Source organism: Meles meles, chromosome 5, assembly GCF_922984935.1.
Source record: "Meles meles chromosome 5, mMelMel3.1 paternal haplotype, whole genome shotgun sequence".
NCBI lineage: Eukaryota > Metazoa > Chordata > Mammalia > Carnivora > Mustelidae > Meles > Meles meles.
This window is the reverse complement of record NC_060070.1, coordinates 47,167,097-47,194,174: the sequence shown is the minus strand read 5'-3', so window position 1 is coordinate 47,194,174 and position 27,078 is coordinate 47,167,097. Positions and strand designations below refer to the sequence as shown.

The 27,078-nt window shown below is 38.7% G+C and overlaps 1 pseudogene; it reads right to left on the bottom strand.

The window, feature by feature from the left end:
- Positions 1 to 625: 625 nt before the first annotated feature.
- LOC123942125 lies at positions 626 to 8,399 on the bottom strand (annotated as a pseudogene).
- Positions 8,400 to 27,078: the final 18,679 nt, after the last annotated feature.

Below are 27,078 nucleotides of genomic sequence, written 5' to 3'. Positions count from 1 at the left end.
AATTTGGTTGTAATATTTTATCTTGTGGAAGTCCATTTGAAAAAGATGCCAGCTGTTTCACTTACTTCAACACTAGTATATTCTGGATCATGTTATACAGTACTTGTATAGAAACTTAAAAAGATACATTTCCTGTGAGGAGACAGTTGGTTTGTAGCATTAGGTGTGTATTTACAAAAACATTTTAACACTACAAACATTAGCGGTTTCAAGGTGGGGCACATGAAAAGGTTTATACGTTGCTGAAGTGATGCAGGTGTACCTTTTACAGAGTTAAAATGGAGGCTGGAGACCATGTAGGGAGAGTTCTCACTCAGTGGCACTCCCAGCAGCTTACTTAGCATACCTCAGAGGGAAGGCAGAAGATTCTCTTGCCCAGCAACAGCCCAGCCAGTGAGAAACCATGTGACCTTAGCCAATGAGACGCCCTCGCAACCTCAAATTCTCCCTCTGCTTAGATGAACTTTTGTTCAGAGCAATCCCTCCCAAAAAGAGGAATACTCCTTTTCCTTCCTTCTTGGGACTTGCCTAATGGTTTGCCCTAATTTGCAGTCCCAAATTGCAATTCCTCTGCTACTCCTAAATATTTTTTTTTTTTTTTACTGGTTACATAACTATTTTGTTTTTAAGGTTGACAAAATTTATCATTGAACTGCTTGATATCCATCATTTCCTGGTGACATGAGCCATGCATCATGCCTTCATAGGTTTTTAAGGTTACATTGGTTAGATTTACCAAATTTTTTACCTTCCAACAGTAAGAGAACCAACCATTATGGAAACCAAAGAGTGGTAATCTCCATGGCACTAAGAATATAAATATCTGTTAGCCTTTGATAGGACTCCATGGAATGAAAGCCCACAGGGGAAGTCGGTGAGTGCAGGGATAGCTGCCAGCTTCTGCTGTGTGGTCCAGCAGTACATAAAAATAAAGCTCTGCCCTGAGAAAATCCTCCCCAAATAATAATGGTAAAAGGAATGCCATTCTTATACCTGCTCTATCAAAGCTTTCACATTTTCTGCTAACTCCAGTTTCACCCTCCTTTGAATCTGGTGAGAGCCCAATAATGTTAAACCAAGAAGGCATAGCTATGGTCACAGTTAATGTAACAGGCATAATGGGCACATGTAGGTAAATAGATTTGATACGTGAACTTCTGATACCTGCAAGGTCTCCTGCCCGTCCATGCCCAGTATCTCCATGGCGGGAAGGCTTACAGACAACGATAATACTGCCTGGTGAGAAGCTGGAAAGGAAGTGAAGCCTGTGAACTGTGCCCCTCTAGAAAGCACAGTTTGAATATCATGGATCTAGACCAGTGGTTTTCAATCTTTATCCCATTTGAGAATCACCTGGAGAGCTTTAAAAAACACTCTTGACTGGGCCAAAGAGTTGTTGATTTCATTGGTCCCAGATTGTATCTTTAGCGACCAGGAATTTTTGCCCCAAGCTCCCCCAGATGATTCTAGTTTGCAGCCAAAGTTGAGAACCATTGGCCTAAAATAATGGTTCTCAACCTTTTGCATCGATCAAAATCAGTTGGAGGGTATGTTAAAACAGGGCCCCACCCCCAGAATGTTTGGCTCAGTAAGTCTGAGGTGAGGTCTATAATTTGCTTTTCTAGCAAGTTCCCAGGTGATGTTGATATTCAAGTTATCACATTTGAGGACCACTAGTATAGAGCAATGTTATCCAACAGAAGCATAATGTGAACCACATATATAATTTAAAATTTTGCAGGGAGCCGTATTTTTTTTTTTAAGTAAAAGGAAACAGGGGCACCTGGGTGGTGCAATTGGTTAAGCACCCGACTCTTGGTTTCATTTCAGGTCATGATCTCAGGCTCTTGGGATCAAGCCCCAAGTCTGGCTCTGCACTGAGTACGGAGTCCAACTGGGATATTTTCTCCCTCTCCCTCTGCCCCTACCCCACTAAACTAAAGCTTTTTGGGGGGGAAAAAAAAAAACATAAAAAGAGAGGTGCCTGGGTGACTCAGTCAGTTAAGTGTCTGCCTTCAGCTCAGGTCTTGATCCCAGAGTCCTGGGATTGAGCCCTACATCAGGCTCCCTGCCCAGTGGGGAGTCGTCTTCTCTCTCTTCCTCTCTTCCTCCCCCTCATTGTGCTCTCTCTCTCAAATAAATAAATAAAATCTTTTTAAAAAAGTAAAAAGAAACAGATGAAATATATTTTAGTATATTTTATTTAACCTAATACATCAAAAATACTATGTCAATGTTATCAATATAAAAATTATTAGTGAGATGTTTTACCTTTTTTTTGGACTGTCTTTGAAATCTAGTGTATTTTACACTTATAGCACATCCCAATTTGGACACCAGATTTGTATTAGAAATACTTGTTCTGCACTTAGATTTTATAAAATTTACAGTTGAAATAGTAGATACAAATACCCAAGTTGTTGCAAACATACTTAAAAGCTTCCAATGACTAAACTGAGTATACATTTTATATTTAAATTAAAACCAAACAAAATTTATTTTTTCCTATTTGGAAAATATGTTAAGACTATTTACTGAAGGAGGTGCCCAGGTGGCTCAGTTGTTAAGTGTCTGCTTTGTCATGATCAGGTCATGATCGCTGGGTCCTGGGATCGAGCCCTGAGTCGGGCTCCCTACTCTGCAGGAAGCCTGCTTCTCCCTCTCCTACTCCCTGTGCTTGTGTTCCCTCTCTCGCTCTCTCTTTCACTGTCAGTTAAATAAAATCTTAAAAAAAAAAAAAAAGACTATTTACTGAAGGTCAGTCATTAATACTATCTATCTGTTTGTACAATTTCCATATTGTTAATGCTTCCTAAAGTGCATATGCAAGCCAAAGATTTAAAAATCAGATTACATTTTGTCATAGAATAATACAACAAATGCTTCCAGGGTATCCTATTAATGTCCCCTTTAACACATAATGGCTGAAATATACACAGAATCAAAAAGTGATTCCTTGCAGGGTTTTTTTGTTGTTTGTTTTGTTTTGTTTTGTTTTTGAAGACCTCGTGTATTTGAGAGGGGTGGGGAACACAGTTGGGGAAGGGGCAGAAGGATAAGCAGACTGCATACCAGGCACAAGGTCCTAGGACCCCAAGATCACGACTCAAGCCGAAGTCAGATGCTTAACTGACTGAGATATTGGACACCCCTTCCTGGCAGTTTTTAAAAATAAGATGTTTCTGAATAAAATATCAAACAAATTTCAATTTGTCTCAGTATTCCATGAGTAGAATTCTCTTCTATATATGCTCTCTGAAAATAGATGAGCAATATAAAGATTTAGTTTCCAACAGATGTGAACTATATAACTTGCTTTAGAAGTCAGAATCAACTACAATCACATTTGGTTTTAAATAATTGTCTTCATCTCACTACATAAAGGACATTCATACAATCTTTGCATTAAAAAAGAAACCATGGGAATATTTCAAAATGTAAAATATAGTTCAGATTTTCTCTACTAAATTTAAAAACAACTAATTCTAAACTTAAGTGCACTGCTCAAAATTTTCCAATGGTACCCCACTCATGCATAGAAGCAAAGTTATTAATGACTTACAAGAACCACCATGATCTGTCCCAGTCCCCTATCTCTGTGGCTTTGTTACCTTTCCCCTCCTCTCTTACTCTGTTCCAATTATCACTGACCCCCACCCCCCAACAGGACAAGCACATTCCTGCCTCAGGACCTTTGCTTTTGCTATTCCCTATAACTGGAACACTCTTCATGCAGATCTCTACATGGCTCCCTCAGTCCCTTCAAGTCTGCCTAAATGTCATCTGGGACTTCACCAATCATCCCACATAATAGGACAATTACTATCCCTCCTTCTCCAACCTTCCTTACTCTCTATCATTCTTCCTTACTTAATTTTTCTCCATGTAACTTTTCACATTTAAATATAAAATGCAATTCACTTATTATTTGTCATCTCACTGCCACCACCACTAACATGTCAACTCTCTGACAGTGATAATTTAGTATTTTTTGGTCTTTTCTACAGAACTGTACACTTTTATGTTCCTGAACTCTACCTAAGCAAATTTTCTGACTTATTTCACAATCTATTTACTTATACACACACTTCTTTCACATGTACAATTTTTATTTGACTGTCTCCTTTAAGTCCTCAGCATAAAGGGAACAGATCATGTCCTCTTTGGCAAAAGATTTATCTGGGAAGAACTAATGAGTCATCAGAATTGGAGATAGAAACTTCATTGTTGCAATAACTGGTGAAACAGCCTTTCAAATAGTTGTTGGACTTCAAATCATTCTTGAAAAATTCATGTTTTCAGAGCGCCTAACTGGCTCAGTCAGAGGAGTGTGTGACTCTTGATCTCAAGATATTGAGTTTGAGCCCCATGTTGGTGTAGACCATTACTTAAATAAATAACATTTTAAAAAATTTTGTGTTTTCAGTATGCCCCTAGAATGACATAAATTTTTTTGAGGCTGTTCTCCAATCAATATTCATTTGGATTGTGTAGTTGCATAATGTTTTAGAACCCTGTAGAATTATATCTGCTGTTAATTAAGTACCCATTCATGAATAGCATGTATTGTGTTATTTAAACCTAAAAGCACAACTATTATGAAAAAGATCCAGTTCAGTGATTCTTTCATTTGATTTCACTGAATTAAAATTTTACTACTTTCTTTTTATTTATTTATTTTTTAAGATTTTATTTATTTATTCGACAGACAGAGATCACAAGTAGGCAGAGAGGCAGGCAGAGAGAGAGAGGAGGAAGCAGGCTCCCTGCCAAGCAGAAAGCCCGATGCGGGGCTCGATTCCAGGACTCTGGGATCATGACAGGAGCTGAAGGCAGAGGCTTTAACCCACTGAGCCACCCAGGTGCCCCAAAATTTTATTACTTTCTTAAATCTGGTTTTTTTTCACCAATTAATCTAGATAAAAACCAATTCCCATCATTGTCATGAGTGAATCTGTATCATTCCTTGCAAGTAGTTTTTAGTGGAGCAAGTCACCCATTTGTTGGTGTGATTTCTTTTTTTTAATTACATTTATTTAAACTAAAAAAAAAAGAAAAAGAAAAACAGTTCACCCATTCCCCCCGCTACAGACACGTACACACTCCCCAACCTCTGGCAACTACTAATCTACATCTATAAGCTTGGTTTTATTGATTGATTGATGATTCTACATATAAAAGCGATCATATGGTACTTGTCTTTCTCTGTCTGGCGTATTTCACTTACCATAATGTCCTCAAGGGCCACCCATGTTGTTGCAAATGGCAATATTTCATCTTTTTAATGGCTGAATAATATTTCTTTGTATCTGTCTATTCAAGTGTATGCATACACTTGAATACCACATTCTCTTTTTCCATTCATCCATCAGTGGAGACAGGTTGTTTCCATATCTTGACTATTGTAAATAATGCTGCAGTGAACATAGGGATACACAAAGCTTTTCAAGTTACTGTTTCATTTTCTTTGACTAAATATTCAGAAGTAGAATTGCTGAATCATGGTAGCTCTATTTTTAACTTTTTGAGGAACCTCCATACTGTTTTCCACACTGGCTGCACCAATTTGCACTCCTACCAGCAGTGTAAGAGGGTTCCCTTTTCTCCACATCCTTGCCAACACTGGTTATTTCTAGTCTTTTTGATAATAGCCATCCTAACAGGTATAAGGTGCTATCTCATTGTGGTTTTGATTTGCATTTCCCTAATGATTAATTCCCTAATGATACAGAGCATGGTTTCATGTAATTGTTAGGCATTGGTGTGGTTTTGAACGTTGAATTCAGGGTCTCATTTGTGCTGACCACATTTCAAATACTTAATAGCTACATGTGGCTGGTGGCTATCAAATTAGCACAGATGTAATCCAATGCATTTGGGTTCTTAAATCAATGTTGTAAGTGACTGAAGAGGTCAAATATACATATCCATATATTTGTCATATTCCCTCACATAGTTGTTTGTCCCTTAATTTATTCCAAATGATTATTGAACACTTAATATACTAAGCCTTAGGGTAGGCACTGATATATAGAGATAGACTTATGAGGAGAAACAGCTAATACACAAGTAAAAATTGATAATTACAAAACATGAAGTGTGAAAGAAATTAATGTGCACTTTAGCAATCAGTAACAGGAAGACTAGTTTTAAATATTTATAATGTTTTTTCAACTCTATCTTTTCATAACACTCAGGATGCTTTTTATGTACGTACTTAAGAATATTTCTGAATGACAGTGTTTCTTTAGGTGTCGCTTAGATAACATCAGTAAGGCTTTGGTTACAGGTGTATAGCATATTTGTTCCCAGTGGAGTATTTCCAGAAATATTCCATTAATTGGGGCACATGGGTATCTCAGTTGGTTGAGCGTCTGACTTTGGCTCAGTTCATGATTTCAGGGTCCTGAGATCGAGTCCCACACCGAGCTCCCTACTCAGTGGGAAGTCTGCTTCTCCCTCTCCCTATGTTGCTCTCCCTGCTTATGCTCTCTCTCTCTGTCAAATAAATAAACATCTTTAAAAAAAAAAGAAATAGGGGCGCCTGGGTGGCTCAGCGGGTTAAAGCCTCTGCCTTCAGCTCAGGTCATGATCCCAGGGTCCTGGGATCAAGCCCCGCATCGGGCTCTCTGCTTAGCGGGGAGCCTGCTTCCTCCTCTCTCTCTCTCTCTCTGCCTGCCTCTCTGCCTACTTGTAATCTCTATCTGTCAAATAAATAAATCTTAAAAAAAAAAAATTCCATCAACTATGAAAGGAGAAACACAAGTAATCATACAAGCAATAACTAATGTTCCTGTCAAAGAGGTTAATGTTAAAAGTAGTAATTTGAGGGCACCTGGGTGACCCAGTGGGTTGAGCATTTGACTCTTGGATTCGGCCCAGTTCATAATCTCAGGATTCTGGGATTGAGCCTCCTTGAGATTCTCTCTCCTTCTCCCTGTGCCCCTCCCACCCCTGCTTGCGTGCGCAGGAGTGCGCATGTGCGTGCACACACACAAACACACACACACACACACACATACACACATACACACTCTCTCTCTTTTTCTTTCTCTTAAAAAAAAATGTAGTAGTTTGGAGTATAGACATATAGACTCCGGAACCAGACTTCCCAGGCTCCTATTCCAGCTTCTCCCCTTCCAGCTAGTTTGCCCGTGTTATATGACTTACCACCTCTGTCTCCTCAGGTGACTGATTTATTCTCACTAGCACTAACACTGCATGAATATTTCTCAAATGAAAGCAAACAGGATAAAGAAATCAGGCACGCTATACACTTAGCTTGAACTTTTAAATAGAAAATACTGTCCATTCACCATCACTAGAAGAAATTAAGTGTCCCAAGAATGTGATTTTTACCTAGAATTTCAGCAAACAGATGTTTTGGGAGAATTGAGACTTGACAGGTGTTAATACTAATATTAATACTAATCGGGTATTAACTAATGCACAAGATTCTTTGCATTTTTTGTTCTCATAAGTAAATAAATATTATTTGGAATTGCCTGTTTTGTTTAAGTTTCTTGTTTTTAAATTTGGAGATGAAGGTGCTTGCAAATACGGGTGAATCCACAGAAGTTCTTGAAGTTTGTTTTGTTTTTCCCAGATATCATCACAGTATAGCTTCCATTATCCATCATTTATCCATCTCGATTACCTGTCTGCATGTGAAGCTCACCACGCAATTGCCCCTTGTACCTGCACCAGCCCAGACGTCTTCCTTAAATGGAGGAGTGATAGAACTGTTCAGGTTCTACAAGAAGCAAAGAAATTATATTACTAAAAACTTGGAAAAACTTGTAGGGTACTCTAGTAGGGGATTGGTATGTAACATGTTACTCCAAAACTTAGTAGCATGAAATGATAACTGTTTTGTTATCTCTTGTGGATTCTGTGCGTTCAGAATTTGGGAAGGGCTTAGCTGGTTGGTGCTGGCTCAGGATGTCTCCTGTGGTTGCTGTTAAAAAGGAGCTGAGACTGGGAAAAAGGATCCCTGGAGAGGCTGGGGCCTGTAGAAGGACCACTCTCCCTCTCTCTTTCCCTCCCTCCCTTTTCACATAATCTCAGGCTCTCCGTGTGAGGTCTCTCCCTGCAGGCTGGTTGGAGCTCCTCACACACAGCAGGGCCACCTCAGAACGGTGAAGCGGCTTCTGTGGTCCTTGAAGACTTCCAGAACAAGTATTTCAGAAAACAGGATAGAAAGCGACTTTCCTTTTGATTACCTGGCCTTGGAAGTCACATAGTGTCCCATATTCTGTATCCAAACAGTCACAAAAGCCAAAGAGGAGCGCCAAAGTCACATGTAAGAAGAGCTTTGGGGATAGGAGATGTGCTGCAGCCATTTGGAAAACACCATCTGCCACGTAGGGGTGAAGAGATCTATTTACATTTAGTCCCATCATTATATATATGTATATCATTAGTTTGCCTGAAATAGGCAGTGGGTGGTGCACTCGACATAGACAAATTATTGGTACCAATGTAAAATGTGCATAAGTAAGCAAGTTGAGAAAAATTTATTCCAGAAAAGCCATTTAGAGGTATTTCATAATTCAGTTTACATTCAGGCCCTATCCCTTACTACATCTTTGGTGCATCAGATTTTGGAGTCACTGGTGATTCTGAGTACAAAGAGATTTCCAAGTGCTTTCTAAATTGTTCTCAATGTGTTTTAACATGGTATGTTTTCTTCTAATACTTTGAAAAATGGCAACTCCTTGGAATATACGTGTTAGTGCTCAGCCAGAATATTAAATTAGCCCTCATACACCATTCTGCAGTATCTTCACTATCTTAAATAGTTAGGATATTATTCAGTCATACACTGTTAACAAAGAACAGTAAAAGAATTGTATATTAGAAACCAAAGGCATTCAGGTTTATTAGAACCATGTACTGATTTAGCTGTAGTGGGAATACCATATTAAAACCAGTAATGGACACTAAATACTGATAGAGAGAATTCCTTTTTTTTTTTTTTTTGAGAATTTTTTAATAGGAAAAAAATATGCTCCATAATTATTAAATGTTTGTTTCACTTTATAGTTCTGTAGTGTTCAAAATTTGTAAAAAGAGTATATATTACTTTCATATTCAGAAAAAAAAAAAACTGAAAAACTCGGAATATACCCAGGGATTGTATATAATTAAAGCAACATGCTGTAAAATTTTAGGAACCTCAATTTTTTTCCTTTTGCTCCAAAGGTTATTAGAGATGATATCTTGACATCCTACCTCATTACCTTTCTGCTGTATGGATGCATTAAAATCTGTCACTGTTTGCCAGTAGGCTCTTGGAGCCAACAACATAATGCAACTCTGAGACAGGGAAGGTAAGTTTCATAATGCCTTACTCTGCCAAACGCCTGTGCAGATCCACCCTACTTTTCTTACTTCGAAAAAGCCAGACTAAAAACAAACCCCCCCAAAAAATCCAAACTTAAAAATTAAAGCTAAAAACTTTCTAGACGTGTAACCCTTTTTCATAACAATATATGATAAAATTTACCATTTAAGCTCAAATCACATACAGAATAGCTTTGCATACAATTTAGTTAATAAATCATTGGTTTTCAAATATAACATGATGTTAACCGGAATTCTCTAAATTGTGATATTATATGGCTTTTCACTTCCCAGTATCGTATACATATTTTGAAGACATTGATGCTATAATTAGAGAAAATAAACACTAAATATGTTTTATCTCCAAGTCAGGTTTTCAGTTGCTAAAAGTTAATGTTTTAAAAAGCTACTTACCTTTCTCCTTGGAAGGAATAGCTGCTCATTGCTTTAAAATTGCCATTAGTTTTGACACTATATTAAATAGGCTTCATATCTCAAACAAGTATTATTTTTAAAAAATGAACCAAAATATCACATACATGAAGAGGTAGCCTGGTTGAGTTGTTTTACTCAAGTGGAATTTTAAGTGAGAATATCCTTTGTTTTGGAGATCAACTCAAAGTACATTGACCTTGTTAGTCTGGAATCCATGGGCTGCTCTAGTGGTTAACACCTAGTGACCTGCCAGAAATACAGCTAAACCAGCATTAGGCACCAACTATCAATCTGTGATGTCACCAGAAACTTGGCATTTCAAATCTAGCTCGAAGCTGAAGCTTTTAATGCAGTGGCCAAGCTCCAGACGCTCTGGTTTATGGGTGAGGGAGCATATGTATATGAAAGTCTGTACTCAGGAGAGTTAAACAAGAGATTCATTCATGACAGATGAAGAGACCCGAGAGAAAGCACGTAGGCCGGAGGGGAAGTTTGAGGACTAAAATAAATCTTGCCACAGTGGAAACAGCATGACCAAACCATTTTTCTGAACATATGGTCCAAATTCTGAAGGGAAATTGGGAATCTTTGGGCAGGGGATAAACACTGAGTGGATTTGGTAGGAAAGTTATTAAGTCATTCTGGGGTTTTGAACAAATAACCAGTCTTTAAGTACTTGTTTTCCATGCAAATCCCTGTGATCATTCAAGATTTCCCAGTTAGAGGAGAATTTATATTGACCCAGGAAATTCACATGTAATTGCTTTCAGATTTAGAGATATATGTCCTTTGCTAGAACCATACACAAAATCCACTGGAGAAAGTAGTCAGATCATTTGTCCTGCATCCCGCCCTGCATGTCCACCCCCAGAGCGCGTTTCTCTTCTGTGGCCAGCAGAGCTTCAAATGAGGATTCTTCCTCATCTTACACTGTGGTGGCTGCCTGTCCTGCAGTTCAAATGGGCTCTGGAGAGACCTGAGACCATTATACACAACCCCTGCCCCCGACATCCATGGCCTTATTGTGATGATGCCAGGCAGGAATTAAGTTTTATCAGGTGAACCAGAACCATACAAAGACAGGAATACTCCCCCAAACTCCTTTCTTTAGGAGAAAGTGCTTTAGAAACCACTCTTGAAGCAATGGAAAAAATATAAGGAGCAAGAAATGACAAGACCATGCTGAGCAAAAAGGGAGGAAACATTGAAAAACATAAGCAAGTTTAGAGCAAAACTATAAAAATCACTGTGTTAAAAGGAGGATATCAAAATGCTCTCAAGGTCTTGGAGTGAAGTTGAGACCTGGCTCAAGGTCTGTCGGAGAATAAATGTTCAAACATTTTACAGGTCAAGTCCCAAAGACTCATACTTTGATTCATACTTTGACTTGCTTGTCTCTTGCCCTGTCTACAGAGAAACTGACCTATAATTGTAGAAAATATATTACTTAATACAGATATTAAACTACCTGCACTTTGTTTTCTATCATTTTTCTTGCAATTCCGATGATATATGTTGGAGAGACACTAAGTCTATCCCCATGAGGCTAAAAATTTTTTATTCATAATTCTTTCTCCAATCTATGTATTTTCTTCATAAGTAAATCTGCCCAAAGAAAAAGTAAAAGGGCATAAGAATAAAGCTCCATACAGTTGAAGCTTTATAGTAGTTTCTTTTAAATTAAAAAGTAGCAGAGAGAGAGAGAGACACTGTACTAATTATTAATTCTCTGGTACCTAAAGATCCCACTTTTTCATATGCCTCCCACACCTCTGAGGAGATAATGTTTTACAAATTTGCTAGAATTAGCCACTTTGAAATCTGTACCAAACACAAAGGAAGGGTGCCTGGGTGGCTCAGTCAGTTAACATTCAACTCTTGATTTCAGCTCAGAGCATAATCTCAGAGTCGTGATACCAGCCCCAGGTGAGGATCTGCCCTTGGTGTGGAGTCTGCTGGAGATTTTCTCTCCTTCTCCCTCTACCCCTCCCCCACACTCTTACGAGTGCATTCTCTCTCTTAGAAAGAAAGAGAGAAAGAAAGACAGATAGAGAGAAAGAGAGAAAGAAAGAAAGAATGAATGAATTATGACATCAGTGTGTTCCTGGCAGTAGATAAGGTAGTTATTGGTATATTTGTTATCTACTAATATGTAAGAAATTGCCACAAAACAGTGGTTAAAATAACATCATTTTTATCTCACAGCTTTTGTAGGTCAAGAATCCAAAGACAGCTTAGCTGGTTGCCCTGGTTCAGGGCCCCTCACAAGGATGCGGTCAAGGTGACCCCAGGGTTGCTTTCATCTCTAGGTTCGACCCCCTGGGAGAATCAGATGCTAAGCTCGCGGATGTTAGCAGGATTCAGTTCTTGGTGGGCCGAGCTTGCTCTTTTGAGGCCTTCCATAGGGTAGAGCAATCATAGCAGCCTTCTTCATCAGAACAAACAAGCAAGAAGATCCAGAAAGAGAATATGAGCAAAATGGAAGTCAGTCTTTTGTAACCTAATTTCAGAAGTGACATCACATCACCTTTGCCATACTCTATTCTTCAGGGTAGGGGACTGGCAGACAATAAATTCACTAATACATACAATATAGTGTGGGACAATTGCTGTGGGAAAAATAAGCAGGATCTACCTGAATCCTCTGACTCATTAAGGGGAATATACAGTTCATCTTAAATCAGCCCTCCGGTCTTGCATAAAACTTTTTACGTCAATAAAGTACACCCAGTTCAGTCCAGCAGTTGTTTATTAAGCCCTTACTAGGCCCGGAGCTAGACTCTAGGGAGGCAGGAATGAGCTTGCTGCTCTGAGAAGTGAATTATCTGGGCTTAGAGGGTATAATTTCCTCTGGAATCTCGCAGGGCTGGATTAGGGTTTCCCCTTTTTTGATCATAAAATAATGCGAGCATTTATGGGTTCACCTCCAAGTCGCATCTGTTTTAGTGTATCTCTTTGCTTCTTGATTGTGAACTGTTTGAGAGCAAGACTTCCATTTCATTAATTTCTGAATTCTTAATGCTTGGGGGATCAGCAGGAGTTCAGTAAATGTTTGTGGAGGCACACTTGAAGAGACAGGGATTGCGCATGCCCCGGGACTTTCTCCGACTTCTGTCTTAAGTGCTAAAACACAGAGTGGCAGTTTTCTCTCTTAGGTTTCAGTCAAAATGAATGAGTGTCATTGATATGAGACCTGATATGATGTAAGAAATGTATTTATCGAGACCATATACATTCTTTCCAAGGAAAACTGGTTAGAAACCCATCGCTATGTTTTAGTAACCAGAAGTTCTTCTTTATCTCAGCCCTTCCCGTCTTTCCTGACCCTAACCTGTGCAAGAGTCTCACCCATCATGCTCTCCCTCAGTTCTTGCCCTAAAATGAGTGAATGATCTGGGTGCTGGAGAAAAGACGACCATATTATTAAGGGGATGGCCCCTGCTTTTGCTGGTTTTACCGACAAGTCTTAGAAAAAAACCACACAGATTAAGTTTTAAGATAATTTTTACAAAAAAAGAATCAGAGTCAAATGTCAGGTCTTCAGGGAAATAAAGAGATAGATAAAAATTCGAATAGAACTGAACTTCTCAAGGTCAATGTGTTCTGTGTGTATATTGTATCAAAACAATTATATCATGTTGCCTTTTCTCTGAATAAGGCCTAATATCTGCCCACACCCAGCAAAATGGCTTTTTGATTCTAGATTTTTCTCAAAGGCAAATGTTTTCCCACACTCAGAAATGTGTTCTTGGCCCTTTGAGTACTCGTTTTAGTTCAAGTTTCAAAGTTTTGATTCTCAATTCTTTTGGTTAACATTTTAAGCATGCACTATCGCAGAAGAGAACATTTTTTTTTCTGCTTGACTGACTGAAATAGTTAATAATTATTTCTAGAAATTCTTGATAAAAATAACTTTTAAACCAGGAAGTAGGAGGAGAAATTCCACCAGACACTCTCGTATTTTGAGAATGTAACAAATAGGAGGACTTAGAATCAAAGGTCTGCCTTCTTCTGGATTATTATGTTGTTAGCATACCATACTAATAAACCATGCATATGGGGCGCCTGGGTGGCTCAGTCGGTTAAGCGTCTTTCTTTGGCTCAAGTCATGATCCCAGGGTCCAGGGATCTGAGCAGGGAGCCTGCTTCTCCCTCTCCCTCTGCCATTCCCCCTGCTTGTGCTGAATCTCTCTCTCACTCTCTGTGCCAAATAAATAAATAAACAAAATCTTAAAAAAAAGAAAAAACTACGCATGTGTTACTATTGCCCAGGAAGAGTTGGATTAGATTAACAACGCTGATGATAAATCAACAGCCCTGAATCAGCCTAGAGGGAAATCTCTAATTGAATGTCACTGGGCTCTATCATTTTCTATATTCTTTAACACTCATCAACTTTTTAGATGAAAATGTGAAGGCATACCTTTTGAAAAATAATGGGATATCTTTTACTTATAGCTTTTTATTCTGATTTTAAAAATAGGTCATGCTTACTACAGATAATTTAGAAAGCACCAGAGGAAATTACCCATAGTAATGTGACTTTTCTTTCCCAGGGGCAAATTGTATTTCTCAAATAATTTAGCATGGCTCTGAAATAGTTTTGCATTTGCCAGACATCTATTTGATAGGTCTAGCAACATATTAATAAATTGATGACTGACATGGAGATTAAAAGAAGAGTTAATAGGTAGAAGAAAGTTCTAAGATTCAAAAACTCGCTGCAGCCTGGAAGAATTAGGTTGAAATGAACAAGATAAATGGTAGCAAAAGTAAATGGGAAGCTCTGGTACAGAAACAAGTGTGCATACTGAGGGAAGAGGCAGTGTTCAAAGAGGAGTTCCTATGGAAAAGACCAGGCGCTTCTCATTGATGACAATTTAGTCCGCATTTTGCTATAGTCGCTACAAAAAAAAAAAGCTAATGCAAGCTTGTGTACCACTGGTGAAACACAGAATCCAGATGAAGGGATTCTATTTCCCTTGGTTCAGGCTACATCTAGAGAAACGCTTTCATTCTACATGCACATTTAAAGACAGTGTTGATAAACCCAGAGTCTTCCCTGTTAAAACTTTTTTTTTTTTTTTTTAAATCATGAGATATAAGAAATAGTTGGAGGGACTGGTGATGTTTATCTTTAAAAAAAAATCTAAGGGAAGATAGTTCTAGCTGCTTTCAGCAATTTGAAAGGGTTTTTTTTTTCTTTTTTTCTTTCTTTCTTTTTAAATGGGCTGCTCCAGAAAGCATGAGGAGGATCAAGGGGTATCATTGTCATTCAGATTTCAGCATAAGTGAGATTTCCTCAGCAATGTGTTGGCTGAAGTAGCCACCTAGTAATGGATACGTTACCCTATTTTAATTTTCTGTAAAACACGTTATCACTATCCATTTGATTTTTTTCCCTTTAACTTAATTCATTTACTTATTGACTGTTGGACTATGTTTTCTCACTGGAATATAACTTCCTTGAGAATGTGGTTCCTTCTACCTTGTTCACAGTTATATACAGTACCCTGACCGTGTTCCTATAACTCTTTATTGAATGAATTAACTTATGGAGACGCAGTTTTGGGCTTACCAGAGAAAAAGAATTTTCTTTCTGTGGAGACAGAAAAAGGGGGGGGGTAATCAGTCTCAGAGCATATTTTATATTAAGTCATTTTATCTTCATAGTTTTATCATTAGCCATCCTTTGAGAACTTACAGGACAGAAATAGGCAAGAAGTGAAAAAGCTCAGAGAAGATAAGTAACTTTGCCCTACCTCATCTTGCTTGAAGTGGGATTATAATCCAGCCTGTTTCTAAATCCAGTGGGATTTGTACGATGCCATAAACAGAGCAAGATTTGGGGGATTTTATGGAGATGAATTTTCCCTCACTTAAGCCAAGGCTAGATGGTCATCCATCAAGGGTGCTAAATTATGCTAGATAATGGATTCTTGAACTGAGTGAGATACTGGACTAGATCCAACTCTAAAATTCTGTGATTCTATGATAGAATCAGCCCATTCATGACAGGAACTGATTCTGTAATAGGATTTCTTTATGTGGCAATCACAAAGAGGAAAAGAAAACTTTTCTGAAACTATTGCTTGGAACTCAAGAATGTGAACTCACACAATTGCTGAGACATTATCCCTTAATCCTAGCTGAATGCCTTGGAAAGTGCATACAGAAATATACCTGTTTGCAAATGCAATCGCTCCTATAATCTGCAAGTGAAATAAAAATTAAACCTCAAAACTATAAAATGGAAAGTTTTCAATGAAGAAAGCAAATGGTACAATGATTGCGGTGGTAATTGTTCCAGATGAATGTCTAAACAAAGCTCATATCATGAGCTATGAAAAGGAGTGAAACAAAGAAAAAAGAATATTGGCAATGTGCCAGGAGTCATTATTGGAACTAATTAGTCTGCCTATTATAGTATTAGCCATGATAGGATTAGCTGATATAAATCACCTTCAAAATGAGAATACATTCTATAGGAGCTACTTATTACCTTACACCTTGAATATATTCAGAATCTTTTTTTATTTGAACCTCCCTGACGGGTAATGATAATAAACATTTTTTCATGTGTCTGGTAGCCGTTTGTATGTCTTCTTTGGAGAAGTGTCTGTTCATGTCTTCTGCCTGTTTTTTGACGTGATTATCTGTTTTGTGTGTGTTGAGTTTGAGGAGTTCCTTATAGATCTTGGATATCAGCCCTTAGTCTGTAGTGTCATTTGTGGCTATCTTCTCCCATTCCGTGGGCTGTCTCTTTGTTTTGCTAACTGTTTCCTTTGCTGTGCAGAAGTTTTTGATCTCGATGAAGTCCCAAAAGTTCATTTTCACTTTTGTTTTCTTTGCCATTGGAGACATGTCTTGAAAGAGCTGTGGCCAATGTTGAAGATGAAGCCTGTGTTCTCCTCTAGGATTTTGATAGCTTCCTGTCTCACATTGACGTCTTTTATCCATTTCGAGTTTATCTTTGTGTGTGGTGTAAGAGAATGGTCGAGTTTCATTCTTCTACACATAGCTGTCCAATTTTCCCAGCACCATTTATTGAAGAGACTGTTTTTTTTCCACTGTATATTCTTTCTTGCTTTGTCAAAGACTATTTGATCATAGAGTTGCAGGTCCATATCTGGGCTCTCTACTTTGTTCCACTGGTCCACATATCTGTTTTTGTGCCAGTACCATGCTGTCTTGGTGATCACAGCTTTGTAGTAAAGCTTGAAATCAGGCAACGTGATGCCCCCAGTTTTGTTTTTCTTTTTCAACATTTCCTTAGCAATTCGGGGTCTCTTCTGGTTCCATACAATTTTTAGGATTGTTTTTTCCAGCTCTTTGAAAAATGCCGGTGGAATTTCGATATGGATGGCACTGAAAGTATAGATGTCTCTAGGCAGTATAGACATCTTAGCAATGTTTATTCTTCCAATCCATGAGCATGGCATGCTCTTCCATCTTTTTGTGTCTTCAATTTCTTTCATGAGTGTTCTGTAGTTCCTTGAATACAGATCCTTTACCTCTTTTGTTAGATTTATTCCCAGGTATCTTATGGTTCTTGGTGCTATGGTAAATGGAATCGATTCTCTAATTTCCTTTTCTGTATTATCATTGTTAGTGTATAAGAAAGCAACTGATTTCTGCACATTTATTTTGTATCCTGCCATGTTATTGAATTGCTGTATGAGTTCTAGTAGTTTGGGGGTGAAGTATTTTGGGTTTTCCATATAAAATTTCATGTCATCTGTGAAGAGAGAGAGAGTTTGACTTCTTCTTTGCCAATTTGAATACCTTTTAAAATTTCTTTTTGTTGTCTGATTGCTGTTGCTAGGACTTCTAGTACTATGTTGAACAACAGTGGCAAGAGTGGACATCCTTGACGTGTTCCTGATCTCAAAGGGAAGGCTGTCAACTTTTCCCCATTGAGAATGATATTCACTGTGGGTTTTTCATAGATAGATTTTATGAAGTTGAGGAATGTTCTCTCTATCCCTATACTTTGAAGCCTTTTAATTAGGAACGGATGCTGTATCTTGTCAAATGCTTTTTCTGTATCAATTGAGAGGACCATGTGGTTCTCTCTCTTGTCTTATTGATTTGTTCTATCACATTGACTGATTGGTGAATGTTGAACCACCCTTGCATCCCAGGGATAAATCCCACCTGGTCATGGTGGATAATCTTTTTATTTTATTTTTTTTTAAGATTTTATTTATTTCTTTGACAGAGAGCAAGAGAGAGATCACAAGTAGGCATAGAGGCAGGCAGAAAGAGAGAAAGGGAAGCAGGCTCCCTGCTGAGCAGAGAGCCCGATGTGGGGCTCGATAACAGGACCCTGAGACCATGACTTGAGCCGAAAGCAGAGGCCTAACCCACTGAGCCACCCAGGTGCCCCTGGATAATCTTTTTAATGTACGTTGGATCCTATTAGCTAGGATCTTGTTGAGAATCTTAGCATCCATATTTATCAGGGATATTGGTCTGAAATTCTCCTTTTTGTTTCAGTCTTTGCCTGGTTTGGGGATCAGGGTAATGCTGGCTTCATAGAAATAATCTGAAGTTTTCCTTCTGTTTCTGTTTTTTTAAACAGCTTCACGAAAATAGGTACTATTTCTTTGAATGTTTCATAGAATTCTCCAGGGAATCCATCAGGTCTTGGTCATCATTAGCCATCAGGGATATTAAAATTAAAGCCACACTGAGATACCACCTTATACCAGTTAAAATGGCCAAAGTCAACAAGACAGAAAACAACAAGTGTTGGAGAGGATGTGGAGAAAGGGGAACCCTCTTACACTGTTGGTGGGAATGCAAGTTGGTGCAGCCACTTTAAAACAGTGTGGAGATTCCATAAGAAATTAAAATTAGAGCTTCCCTATGACCCTGCAATTGCACTGCTGGGTATTTACCCCAAAGATACAGATGTAGTGAAAAGAAGGGCCATCTGTACCCCAGTGTTCATAGCAGCAATTGCCATAGTCACCAAACTGTGGAAAGAGCCAAGGTTCCTTTCAACAGACAAATGGATAAAGAAGAGATGGTCCATAGATACAATGAAGTATTATGCCTCCATCAGAAAGAATGAATACCCAACTTTATCAACATGGACGGAACTGGAAGAGATTATGCTGAGTGAAATAAGTAAAGCAGAGAGAGTCAATTATCATATGGTTTCACTTAATTTTGGAGCATAAGGAATAGCATGGAAGACACTGGGAGATAGAGAAGAGAAGTGAGTTGGGGGAAATCGGAGGGAGAGACAAACCATGGGAGGCTGTGGACTCTGAGAAACAAACTGAGGATTTTGGAGGGGAAGGGGTTGGGGGGGTTGGGTGAGCTTGGTGGTAGGTATTAAGTAGGGCACATATTGCATGGAGTACTGGGTGTGGTGCATAAACAATGAATCTTGGAACACTGAAAAAAATAAAATTACCAAAAAAATCATTTTTTTAAATCAAATACTGAAGTTTCTTTTAAGGGGTCAATGTAAATCAGATACTGGTGAACAATTAATTAATTGATTGATTGATTAACTCAAGTGTTTGAGAGGAGTTACATTTAGATCTGTGGACAAAAGATATTCTGCAAAAGGATTATCTATGATACAGAGGTCAATGATATATCAAGGCTTCTAAATTATTATAAGGGACTAACTTTGTGACAGAATTTTATTCTGAAATCTGAAGCACTTCCCAATTTTTCTAATTTTTTTGTTTAGCTTTTTAATGCTTATAAATAAGGATATTCCTAGATAATGTACTTAAAAGTCTATGCTGAGTTCAGTAGCTATCTGTGAGAAACTAATTTGCTTTTTAATTGGTATAAAAATTGAAAGTGAAAGCAAGTTATATATTTATAGAATATAAAATATTAGTATGTTTAATCAGTCATCACAACACAAAGGTGACTTGTGGGATCCAAAAAATTCACACAGTGGTTGTCAGTGAGAAAGTCAAGGGAATTCAGCACAAGGTAGATGGGAACTAGAAATGTCTTCACAAAATAGGATTAGAAGAGTCTTTTCTATATGTGCAGCTGGCACACAAAAGTTACCAGGCAAATTTGGTTTCCTTCCTTCCTGTTTATTTTATGTTCAACTCTGGCAAAGGAATCATTGTCATGCACACACGGGTCCTTGACTGATGATGATTTTACTTCCAATTTTTGGACTTTGCAATGACACCAGAGCAATACACATTCAGTAAAAACTACTTAGAATTCTGATTTTTGATCTTTTCCTGGGCTCATGATGTGTGGCACATCCTCTATTGTGACCCAGCTCAGGGGCCGCTGGGCTCCTAGTCGGCCACGTGATCACAGGGGAATATAACCAATCCACTGACAAGCATTCTGTACCCATACAACCATTGTTTTTCACTTTCAGTACAGTATTCTGTGAATTACATGAGATATTCAACGCCTTATTACAAAATGGGATTTGCATTAGATGATTTTGCCCAACTGTAGGCTAATGTAAGTGTTTATAGCAGTTTAAGGGAGGCTGGGCTAAGCGAAGATGTCAGTAGGTTAGGTTGTATTAAATGCACTTTCAAATTATGATATTTTCAAGTGATGGTGGGTTTATTGGGAAGTAATCCTACTGTAAATTGAGGAACATCTGTAGCTGTGTCTTATTCTGTGAACTAAATATCATTATTTCGTAAACTAACTATCTTAAATGGATTATTAGCACTTACTTTGGAGATATGTAGCCAGGCCTTATCATTTCTACATCGTGTAAAATTGTATTGTGTTAAGTAAATTTTGCTTAAACAAAGAAACTTTTTAAGCTCTTGAGTAATGGATCATACTTGCTTGGCCTTAAGATTCAGAATAAAAAGGCAGTATATGACATCTGCATATTTAGACCAATGAAATAAACTGCTAAATTGATTTATTCTTACATGTCAATGTGGTGGGATCTGAGATCAGATGCTCCGTTATTCTGCTTTTGGTTGAATGGAACATTCCAAACTCTTGAATCAGAAGGGTAAATGTAGTTCATTCAAAATAATTATTCTTTCATATAAATACACCGATCAAGTTATAAAAATATTACCATCTCTTGGGGACAACTTATCACTGTACAATTCCCAAGGGAAATTTGGGACGACACTATTGAACACAAGTGACAATGCATGACCGTGATCAACAGAGGAGGAAACATCACATATAGGAGGGAAGAGTATCTGGGAGAAATCAGCCTTGTATCTACAGCTTGGTAATGGAATTCCTGACGGCTTAGGCTATAGCAACTGCCCTTTAGAGTAAGGCTAATTGCAGTAGCCAAGATCCTCATATTCTGCTGAAACTTGTTTGCTAAATTTATTCTTTCCTCCATTATATATGCTATTTTTCCTTTCCTCTTCTGTGTATCCCACATTTCTAAATGTATAATTCACTGTCAGTAGAAGAGATACATTCTTTTAAAAACACACACACATATATAATCTATATAATATAAAATCACGTATTTGGATCAGAGGAAACTTCAGACAATGTATGTTCTGATTTAGTCTTTACGTAGCTTTTGTTTATTTCAACTATTCCATGGGAAAGACATTGCAAAGTCCAATATTAAATCAATATTGAGAGTAACCCAAATGCTTGCAATTTCTGATTTTAAAATCTGGCATTTTTATTGAAGTCAATGTAAAGAAGGTGACTGTGTTCAAGATTAACTAACTTCTTGTCCATCTCAAAAGAGCAAGAGTTTTTGTTGCCTTGTAACAAGGATGAACATGAGCACATCTGTTCCTAAACATCCACCTAAACAAAGCCCTATTTTTTATTGTGTCCTAGACTGTAAAGACCCTACCACATTGATTACATGCCCCCCTGAAGGAGGCTGAAAAGGAAACCAGCATTGTTGGCTATCTGTTTTGTAGGAAGCATTTTGGAGGCACTTTACATACAATATCTTAATTCTCACCACCATCCTGCGGACTGAATATAAGTATTCCTGTACTCCACTGATAGCCCAGGTCATAGACACTACATTTGACAGAAGCAATTTAAAGACAGAAGCAGATAAACTGATTGTGAGATAGATTTGGAGGCTGCATTGTCCAATATGGCAGCCACTAGCCACATGTGATTATTTAAATTTAATCAACTAAAATTAAAAATTCAGTTCCACAGGGTCACTAGCTATGTCAAGTGCTTAGTAGGCACTTGGGGCTCGTGGCTACTGGATTGGACAGCATGCATTATAGAACATTCCCCTCATTGCAGAATGTTCTAGTCTATGCAGAATGTTCTCCCCATGAGGTTTGCAAAAGTTAAAATACATGGCATTTTCATTCCAGAAAACAAAAAATGTAGTTTGACATACAACTGAGTAAATAGATTGAGCAAATATTATTTCAATTTCAATTTTAAATGAAAATTTATCATGTGACCAACAACAGAGATGGCCTTAACCTTTCCCCTCAGCCTGACTAATCTTCAGACAGTCTTCTTCCTCACACTGGGGCCCCTGACTTCCTTTCTCTTAGGTCATTTTCTTTAGAAAACTTGTAAATGATTTCATTGAGCCTTTGAGGTGTATGTAGATCTTTTAAGAGCATTCTCCTGGTTTTGCAACCCAGGAATATCTTTTTCAATGACTTGGGAGCCAACTCTTTGAAATGTAATCATCAAAGAAGTTAGTACCCCCATCTCCCAGTTCCAGTGGGAGGGTCAAAGCCTAACTTCAATGGGCACCTTGCTCCAGGTTACAGAATTACGAGTTTATTATTTTTTTGGATAAAGCCAAATAACAAACACTGATGGCCTATGGATCCCCACCCAAATGTTTTCTAGTACTTTCCCACTACCTAACCCCAGCATTTAAAAAGCCCTACATTTTCTGCCTCAGTGAAGTTTAGTTCCAAGTTAGTTCTGACATCTCTCCTCTCATGCAACAGGCTTGAGTAAAGTCTTTCTTGCCTACTTAACTGCCGCCTCCTGACAGCACACGGGAGAAGAACGAGGCACAAACAAGTCAGCTGCAAGAGAATGGGGGCAGGGGATGACGGTAGAAAAGACTGCCGCCCTGAACAACTCCTCAGACTCATATTTATTCGAAAGTGATTAACAACCAACAGAGAAGCTGGAATAGGTTATACAGTGACCATGAGTCTTGTAGATACGTAAGAAGAAAGGCAAGATACGTCTGGTCACGTAGTACATGACCTACAGTGAGCAAGCCCAAACTGAGTCACCCAGGTTCCCCTAACCACATCTCTTTTAAGATGACAGGGCCTGTGGGTGTCTAGAACCCAACTCCCCCATATACCAGCTGATAGGCCTTAAAGCCTGTAACACCTCTGTCTACCTTTTCACTACTTTGATTCTCAAGCCAATGTGCCCCCAGTCATGGCACCCACAGTGTTTAGCTCCAACAGAACTCTGCTGGTCATGAGGACCGTGGATTCCAAGAACAAGAAGACCCTGGCCTAGAGCAGCAGTACTAAATTGGTTGCAAAAATACTTTTTTTTTTAAGATTTTATTTATTTATTTGACAGACAGAGATCACACGTAGGCAGAGAGGCAGGCAGAGAGAGAGGAGGAAGCAGGCTCCCCACAGAGCAGAGAGCCCAGTATGGGGCTCAATCCCAGGACCCTGGGATCATGACCTGAGCTGAAGGCAGAGGTTTTAACCCACTGGGCCACCCAGGCGCCCTGCAAAAATACTTTCGATCAGACCTCCTGCTCCAGCTCAGTAATTTCCTGGGATGCTATGTTGGTAGAGAAAAGCTTTGAAACAGATATGAACCTAAACTTCTAAAACCTATCAGTGATTGGGCCCCATCTCCTCCTGAAAGTGGCTGGGTTTGACTTGCTCTTAATGCCCAGCTGTGGCCCAGCGGAGGTCACCAAGTCAGTGAAAGTCCTTTGTTCCCTCACTCCTTGCTTCCCAATGGCCCTCCTCTCCCTCTTCAAGCAGAGAGGTACACTCTCTGCCCCATGGAGGAGAAGTCCCCTCTGCCTCTCAGGCCCCAGTGGCAATGCCACCAACTGGATCACACTGAATATTGGTGATGAAGATGCTGAAAGAGCTACCAGACATTGCTGCCATTCCCTCTTGTCTTCCACAGCTGCTTGTCACTGCCTGACATTTCTGCAGAGGCAGGTGCTCCTGCAGCCTCTGCTGGCGGTGGGAAGACTCCCTCCCTCTCCTTAGAGACCCTCTGATGTCCCATCAGATGATGATAGGTCCCCAATGCATTCTCTTGGGCTCCAGCTCCTGGAGAATCATATGAGTTACATCTTTAAAACAGTGTTTATGAAGAAATACAGATCACCTCTTTACCTCTTTCCCCACGATGTCGAGAAATGATCGTCTTATCTATGTCCTGCTAGGCTGTGTTCAGAGTCATGTTGCATATTCTCCTGTTCATGGCTTCATTCAAAGTAATTTGGAAGAGAAAAATAATTGAAGGATTTGGAAGAGGAAAATAAACTGAAGGGATTATACATTATTAGAAAGTTTATCCACTGCAAACATAAAATCTGATATTAGAAAGTCGGTTGCAATACTATATAAATTCAATATTTGGCACCCATACTTTTAATTTTCTTATTGTAGTTATGGAATAAAAAGAAATTATCCTGGATTGCATTGTGCTGCCCCCGCAAAAAAGATACATTGAAGTCCTAACCACCAGTGTCTCAGATTATGATCTTATGAGGAAATAGGGTCATGATAGATGCAATTAATGAAGATGAGGTCATATAGGAGTAGAGTGGACTCTCTGATCCGATATGACAGGTGTCCTTGCAAGAAGATGGTTACTGAAGACAGAGGATTGGAGTCATACCATTGCAAGCCAAAGAAAGACAAAGATTGCTGGCAAACCACAAGAAGCAAGGAAGGATTTCCCCTACCTGTTTCAAAAGGAACACAACTCTCCCAATATCTTGATTTTGGACTAAAAGTCTCCAGAACCGAAACAATACATTTCTCTTGTTTAAAGCCACCTGGTCTGCAATACTTTTTGTGCCGTCCTAGGAAATGAATACAGAAAGTAATGAAAAATTTCACCAAGCCCATATAGAAACCCTTAAATCTCTTACAACTTGCCTGCAATGTGCCATACAAATGTTGTTTTCTATATGTGTTCGGATATGTAAAAGCTGGGCAGTAAGGTCCTCCACCCTTCCTGAACACACTGGTGTTTCCTAAGAGGTTCTGTCCTTAGCTCTCTTCTCAGTTAACCCATTCTTGGTGGGTAATCTTCTCTACTCAATATACAGCTGAAGGTTGACTACTTCAGTTCTGGGTCTCCAAGCTCAGATCCATCCCATGAGCCCAGGCCCAATACCCAACTGTCTGCTAAACTTGTAGTTCCCACAATCAGTCAAGACTGCAAGACTAAAATAAGATAATAAAAGGAATTCAGGGTGGCTTGAATTCAGATGATACAGACAGGCTTAGAGATGTAGTTGTCTGGGCATTATTTCAGGGCCGAAATCTACCTTTTTTCTTTTCTTTTTTTTAATATAGAGATCCATCCCTAGGACCTTCCTTGAGCCCATTTCCTATCACAGTGAAGACAAGGTTAAGAACCATTCCTGATCCTAGAAAAGAACACAGTCAATACCTTCTTTGGACATCAGCCATAGCAACTTCTTTCTAGATAGGTCTTGAGGCAGGGAAAAGAAATAAAAAAATAAACTATTGGGACTTCATCAAAATACATAGCTTCTACACAGTGAAGGAAACAATCAATAAAGCTAAGAGACAACCTATGGAATGGGAGAAAATATTTGCAAATGACATATCCAGTAAAGGGTCAGTATCTGAGATATATAAAGAACTTCGAAGACTCAACACCAAAAAAAACAAATAATCCAAGTTAAAAAGGGCAGAACACATGAATAGACATTTCTCCAAAGAAGACATACAGATGACCAACAGACACACGAAAAGATACTCAATATAATTCATCCTTAGGGAAATGCAAATCAAAACTACAATGAGATATCACCTCACACCAGTCAGAATGGCTAAAATCAACAACACAACTATTGGCAAGGATGGAGAGAAACAGGAACCCTTGTGTATTGTTGGTGGGAATGCAAACTGGTGCAACCACTCTGGAAACAGTAGGGAGGTAATGGAAAAAAAAAAAGTTAAAAATAGAACTATCTTATGATCCAGCAATTACACTAGTGGGTATTTACCCAAAGAATACAAGAACACTAACTCAAAGGGATACATACACCTCTTTACTGCATTTATTTACTGGAAAATTTACTGGAAATTTACTGGATTTATAAGAGCCAAGGTGTAGAAGCAGCCCAAGTGTCCATAAACTGATGAATGGATTAAAAAATGGGATACACACACACACACAAAATGGAATGTTACCCAGCCATCTGAAAGAATGAAATCTTACCATTTGTGATGACGTGGAAGGAACTAGAAAGTATTATGCAAAAGGAAATAAGTCATTCAGAGAAAGACAAACACCATATGATTTCACTCATGTGTGGAATTTAAGAAAGAAAACAAATGAGCAAAGGGGAAAAAAAGAGAGAGAGGAAAACCAACAAACAGACTCTTAACTAGAGAGAACTAACTGATGGTTAGCAGAGGGGAGGTGGGTGGGGATATGGATTAAATGGGTGATGGGGGTTAAGGAGTGCACCTGTTGTGATAAGCACTGGGTGATATATGGAAGTGTTGAATCACTATATTGTATACCTAAAACCAATATTACACTGTATGTTATCTAACTGGAATTAAAGACTTAAGGAAAAAAAAGAACTATTCCTGAAGAATATCATCATCTTGGGGAGCCGAAAATGAGGGCTAGATATAGTACACCATCTATGAGAAATCTCCTACACTGAGACAGAACCAAACATGTCACACATAGTAACTGGCTGGCTCGTGATGTTAAAGAGAAACCATTCACTGGACTCTTATTAAAAGAAGCAAGACAGATTTTACCCAAGCTACTGCAGCATGGGAGAGAGACTTCAGTATAGAACTGAGGTAAGTTCTGCAAAATGAAGGCAGGAGGCTTTTTAAGTCCTGAGTGTTTAAAAAAAAAACAAAAAACCACAAAACTGCAGGACACAGTGTGTTGGGAGGTGGGTGGTCGGTGTGGTGAGCCCATCTGTGTCTGCTAACGGGGGTCAAAGTTATACTCCCCCACAGATCCTAGGAGACAAAAACCCTATCCTTCTTGCTGATTACATTTCAAAAGGATGGTCCCGTATCCTTGAGAAAGGCATTCCTGGATTGTAGAATAAACAATCTGAAGGACAGAGAAAAAGATTTACAATCACGTATTTTCTAAAGTAAATGT